The sequence below is a fragment of the Colobus angolensis genome, unplaced genomic scaffold (assembly GCF_000951035.1).
Source record: "Colobus angolensis palliatus isolate OR3802 unplaced genomic scaffold, Cang.pa_1.0 Scaffold9, whole genome shotgun sequence".
NCBI classification, from domain to species: domain Eukaryota; kingdom Metazoa; phylum Chordata; class Mammalia; order Primates; family Cercopithecidae; genus Colobus; species Colobus angolensis.
This window is the reverse complement of record NW_012122931.1, coordinates 11168384-11174221: the sequence shown is the minus strand read 5'-3', so window position 1 is coordinate 11174221 and position 5838 is coordinate 11168384. Positions and strand designations below refer to the sequence as shown.

At 50.1% G+C, this 5838-nt stretch overlaps 1 protein-coding gene across 1 annotated transcript in view; it reads left to right on the top strand.

Moving 5' to 3' along the window:
- Window positions 1-5530: 5530 nt before the first annotated feature.
- Window positions 5531-5838, top strand: part of NEK6 (NIMA-related kinase 6) — a 97166-nt gene continuing 96858 nt past the window's right edge. The window contains exon 1 of the mRNA XM_011931400.1: window positions 5531-5697. The gene's annotated coding sequence lies outside the window, so the exon portion shown is untranslated. The remainder of the gene's footprint in view (window positions 5698-5838) is intronic.

Here is a 5838-nt window from a genome sequence, read left to right as displayed (position 1 = left end):
TTCTGTTTTTTCCACATTCCAAAAACCGCCTGGATGTGAGGTCTCCAACCGTGTCGGGCGAGGACTCAGTCGGCGGCAGTCACTGCCAAAGGCGGAAGGAGATAACCGGGTAGCAGGCCCTGTCACAAGACCAGCAACGCATAAAACACAAAATGCTTCCCTGCGGCAGGAAGAGCTGATGACACACTGCGCTTAAAGTATTCCTCCAAGCCCCACCTCATTCTTCCCGGATCCTCTAGCCTTGGAGTACAGCCTCTAACTCTTCACTGAGCATTTTCAGGAGTACAATCTCAGGTGACTACCCCAGTCCTGCAATGGAGGCTGCCTGCCCCGCTTTGACGGATGAGGAAACTGAGGCCCATATCGGGAGAATGGAAGGCAGAAACTTGAACTGCGCAGAAGAGGCAGACTGAGTTTTCAAGTCTCAAAAGAACCTATGTCTGGACTCTTAAAACAACTCTACAGATGCCTGGAGCAGAGAGTTTTAAAAATTAGCTCCAAAGCTAACCTCGCAAACAGACATGGGGACCCGTGGAGAGAGCATTCTTCTCTTCCTCTCCAATGTTCCTGTCGCCAGCCAAACCATAAAATCTTGAGGGCAGAGGCCACGGCTGAAACGTCTGTTCCCTCCCACAATATTTAGAACAGTACACAGAGTGTTTGCTCTGTGCGGATTAAACAGAGCAGATACTTGCTCTATGTGGAATTTGTATGTGTGTGTGTGTGTGAGACAGAGTTTCACTCTGTCACTCAGGCTGGAGTGCAATGGTGCGGTCCCAGATCACTGCAACCTCCGCCTCCCAGGTTCAAGTGATTCTTCTGTCTCAGCCTCCCGAGTAACTGGGATTACAGGTGCCCGTCACCACACCCAGCTAATTTTTGTATTTTTAGTAGAAACAGAGTTTCACTATGTTGGCCAGGCTGGTCTTGAACTCCTAACCTCAGGTGATCCACCGACCCTGGCTTGAGCCACCTCGCCCAACCTCTATGTGAATTAAATGCAAATCATTTGTAATACTATGCAGTCATATAAAAGGAAGCAGTTTTTCTGGAGCTAACAGGAAATGGTCTCCAAGAAGTGAAGAAAACATAAGACATACAATAGTGTAGATTGTATGCTATTATATGAGCAAAAATTAAGAAGAAATACATATACATTCGCATATACATGACCATATACAGGTGCATACGTATATACCCGCCCACACAAAACACACTGTCTGGGACAGCATATATTTGGCAACATTGGCTCCCTCCAGTGATAAGAACCAGGTGGCTAGGAGGTAGGGGTAGAAAGGACACTTTTCACTTTGTCCCCTTCTGTGCCTTTTGAATTTTGAACTGTGGGCATGTATTATCTATTCAAGAAACAAATTAAACCTTTTTAAAGTTAAATAACTAAAAAATGAACCTGCTGCTTTATAAAGTGAGCCATATGATGGTGTGATGTCTCCTACATCCCTATCCTGACTGAAATTCCCCAGGGTCATCGAGTAACAGGAAATCTTAGAAGGTTAAGGTTGACAGGATTCTTGGAGACCCGTCCCCGCATTGTGCTAGGCAGGGACTGGCCTGTGGTCACACAGGGAGTGATGGCAGGGCTGGGGAGGAGGTGGAGAGGGTCCCAACTCCTTCTGCAGCCAGCAGGGTTTGCTGCTCCTAAAATTGTGACTTAACTGCTTAAACTCTCCTGGAAGTTCTTGGCGGGACACCCAGACATCAGTATGTGGCGAAGGGCCCAGCAGACAAGACGCCCCCATTTTTTATAATGTAAAATATGAATCCCCCAATGCAGTGGCCTTTGCAGACAACCAAGGTGACCCTAAAGTTGGTCATCCAAAGCAAGACACTTGCATAGGGAAAGGGGTTGCTGTTAATAATCACACCTGGATGACGAGAGCAAATGAATCCTTCTGGGAAAACTGGAACTCTCTCCCCACAAAAAATCCCATCGCCAGGAAGCTGGCAAGACGATATTTTGTAACAAAGTGACTTCAAAGGACATGGCCTGATTCTAAGTTCTTCTTGCCTCTCCTGTCTCCCCCACTACCCCCTCCCCTAATACTGACAACGATAAAGGACTTGAGTTAACCCGGATTCAAATCCTGGCTGTTTTCTGAGCCTCGGTTTCTTCATCTATAAAACATAAATCGGCCGGGCGCAGTGGCTCAAGCCTGTAATCCCAGCACTTTGGGAGGCCGAGACGGGCGGATCACGAGGTCAGGAGATCGAGACCATCCTGGCTAACCCGGTGAAACCCCATCTCTACTAAAAAATACAAAAAACTAGCCGGGTGAGGTGGCGGGCGCCTGTAGTCCCAGCTACTCGGGTGGCTGAGGCAGGAGAATGGTGTAAACCCAGGAGGCGGAGCTTGTAGTGAGCTGAGATCCGGCCACTGCACTCCAGCCTCGGCGACAGAGCGAGACTCCATCTCAAAAAAAAAAACATAAATCATGACCCCTATCTCAAGAGATGCTATAAGAATTAACTGTCTCATACAGAGTCAGGTGCAGAGAAGGTGCCCAGTAAGCAGTAGTTTCTCTTCCCTTCGTGCAGAGAAATAATGAAACAACACACACTGAATCCTGAAACTCTTTGGGGTGAATGGAGACAGACTTTCTCCCAGACCAGATGAACAACACCTCGGTGGGCAGAAGTGTGAGGCACCGTGTGCAGGGAGACGCTCATCCTAATTCTGGGTGTCATTTTGCAAAGCACCGCTTCGTGATGACTCATTTTGGGACTCTCTAAAAACTCCTTTGAGTTAAAAACAAAAGTTGAGTGGGGTTCAGCTTGCATTGTACCTTATCACTCCACTGTGCCCTCGTCAGGGGAGCAGGTTACTGCAGGGAATTCAAGGATCTCTGAACAGGCTAAACCTGATGTTTGCCCCGTAGCATCACCAGGAGCTGGGACCATCTGCACAGGGCCCAGGACAGAGGGAAGGAAGTAGCCATGAGGGATGGAGGAGAAGGAGGAAGGCCAGGAAAATGGGGTGCACAGGATTTCTCCCCCCAGCTCCCACCCCTCCCATCTCTGAATTGTAGTCCAAGGGGGAGGCGGAGCCCTGATGCAAAAGTATTCCTGGGTCCTCCTACCCATCCCTGCTTTATTTTTCCACCAAACTTTTTTGTTTTTGAGACAGAGTCTTGCTCTCTGTTGTCTAGGCTGGAGTGCAGTGGTGTAATCTCAGCTCACTGCGACCTCGGCCTCCTGGGTTCAAGAGATTTTCCAGCCTCAGCCTCCCAAGTTGCTGGGATTACAGGCACATGTCACCATGCCCGACTAATTTTTTTATTTTTAGTAGAGACTGGGTTTCGCCATGTTGGCCAGGCTGGTCTTGAACTCCTGACCTCAGGTGATCCACCACCTCGGCCTCCCAAAGTGCTGGGATTGCAGGATGAGCCACTGCGCCCGGTCTCCACCAAACTTCTTATCTTTGAAATGCCAGACATTCACAGTGTCTTCGTCCCATCCCACTATCCCACCTTGGCTGAAGCCCCAAGAAAGTCAGGGCTAGATTTTGTTTACTCCTGTATCCCAGGACAAGGCTTCTTTATTCCCCTAACACTCAACCTGCCTGCAGCCACACCTACCTCTGTTGATTATCACTGGCTCTGTGACCTGGGACAAACTGCTTGACCTCTCTGAGCCTCAGTTTCCTAACTGGAAAATGAGGACATCACAAGTATTTATCATAGGGGTTCTGTGAAGCTGGGGAAGGGCTTTGCAAACAGTAAAGACTCACACAGATATTGTGTGTTGGGGATGGGAGCAGTCCTTTTCCTCCCAGTGGCCTGATGGGGCTCCCAAAGTTTCCTTCAAAAGGGAGTTTCTGGTTCTTGCTCTGTAGCTTAACTGAATAGTTGCCAGAGTGTGGGACCTGCCCTCCACATAGTAGGCCCCTACTGACTTCTCCCACTCCCTCATTCAGGCCTCTGCTCAGATGTCACCTCATCAGAAGGGCCTTCTCCCAGCACCCCCTATAAAAAAGCACCCCTGGGTCCTCCTACCCTTCCCTGAGTTATTTCTCCACCTAACTTCTTATCCTTGAAAAGGCAGATATTCACAGTGTCTTCCTCCCACCCCATCCCTCCCCCTTGACTGAAGCCCCAAGAAAGGGCCATATTTTGTTCACTCCTTTATCCCAGTGCCTAGAAAAGTACCTGGCCCATGGCAGGTGCTCATAGATGTGTCGGGTGAACCAATGAATGAACTGATGTTTGCTGCATGAATATGGCCAGTATCACAAATCCTCTAGTAACACGGCAATACGCTGTCTCAGAACTTTGATTTCTTTCTATTATTTGTTGCAGTGTTTATTTCTTCTATTTAACTTTTCAATCTGTCTGACATTTATTGTGGTGTATATCATGTGAGGCAAGGCTGTAAACAGATCTCCAGATAAACGGCTAAACAATTTGCAGAATGATCCATTTCCCCCCCACTGGTTTGTGATGTCTGCATTTTCATCCACAAGAGCTGGGACCAGGCCGGCTCCTGTGGGCCACCTGCTTCCTCGTCTGCCCTCTTGTTCCAGCAGCCCATGGCTATGCTATTCCTGAGGCAGGGCTGTCTAGTGATTGGACACACAGGTACTAGAATTAGACAATCTGCGGTCCACTTTCTAGTGCAACCACTTACCATCTGGGTGACTCTGAACAAAAGGATTTGCTTTTTATTGTTGTTGTCCAGGCTGGAGTGCAGTGGTGCGATCATAGCTCACTACAGCTGCTAACTCCTATGACAAGAGTTCCTCAAGAGATCCTCCCGCCTCAGCCTCTCAAGTAGCTGGGACTGCAGGCAGGCACCACCACACCCAGCAAATTCTTACATTTTTTTTAATAGACATGGGGTTTTGTTATATTGCCCAGGCTGGCCTCAAACTCCTGGCCTCAAGGCATCCTCCCACGTCGGCCTCCCATGGTAGTGGAATTACAGGTGTGAACCACCGCATCCAGCCTGAAATTTCATTTCTAAGCCTCATTAAGCCCATCTGTAAAATGGGCACAAGGGTAACGTTGGCACACATGGTGGACGCTCAGTTGGTGTCATTATTACACATCACGGCCAGTAAAAGCACCTTCACTCATTTGGCAAACCGAAGCCCGACACGCATTCACCCTGTGCCCAGTACAGTGCTGTGCCCCAGCAGGCAGTCAGTGTCCCTGGCTCCAGCCCTCCTGGGGTGCAGCACAGTTTTGAATGTGGAGGGGAGGCAGCAGGGGTGGAAATGACCCAGCCAGGAGCGGCCATTCTGGGTGTGGGGAGGAGGTGAAGTGAGAACTGAGCTGCTTGGGTCCCAGGGAGGCTCTGACTTCTAGAGGGGGCGTTCAGCATTCTTTAGTGGGGACTTTTACTACTTCCAGAAACCTCCGCACATTGGCTCTTGCTGGACCCTGGGGGCCACAGGAAGTGGGAGCTCCGGATGAAGAGTCGCTGGCACTTTGAGGGCGGGGGGCAGGGCCTTCCCCTCATCGGAATACTCTTGGAGCCTACTTCAGTGCCTGCATTCAGCTGGTGCAAAATAAGTGCTTGTTACTTTGCCAATTTCAGTATGACTAGGACTGTGGCAGGAGCAATGCTAGGTGATGGGGAATCCGAAGATGCACGGGAGGAGTTCAAGGGTTGGCTGACTGCAGACCCTCATCGTAAGTCTAAAGCCGGAGAAGAGGGGGAGACGCCGGCCTGCGCCCTGTGAGTCTGGGCCTCAGTCTTCTCATCTCTGAAATGGGGAAGGGGTTCCTCTGCCGAGCGGATCGGCCGCAGGACTTGGCGGAGTCGAGGGGTCCAGGCCCAGGAAGGACGCCGTCGGGGCGCCCCCCGCCCCTCAAGCTT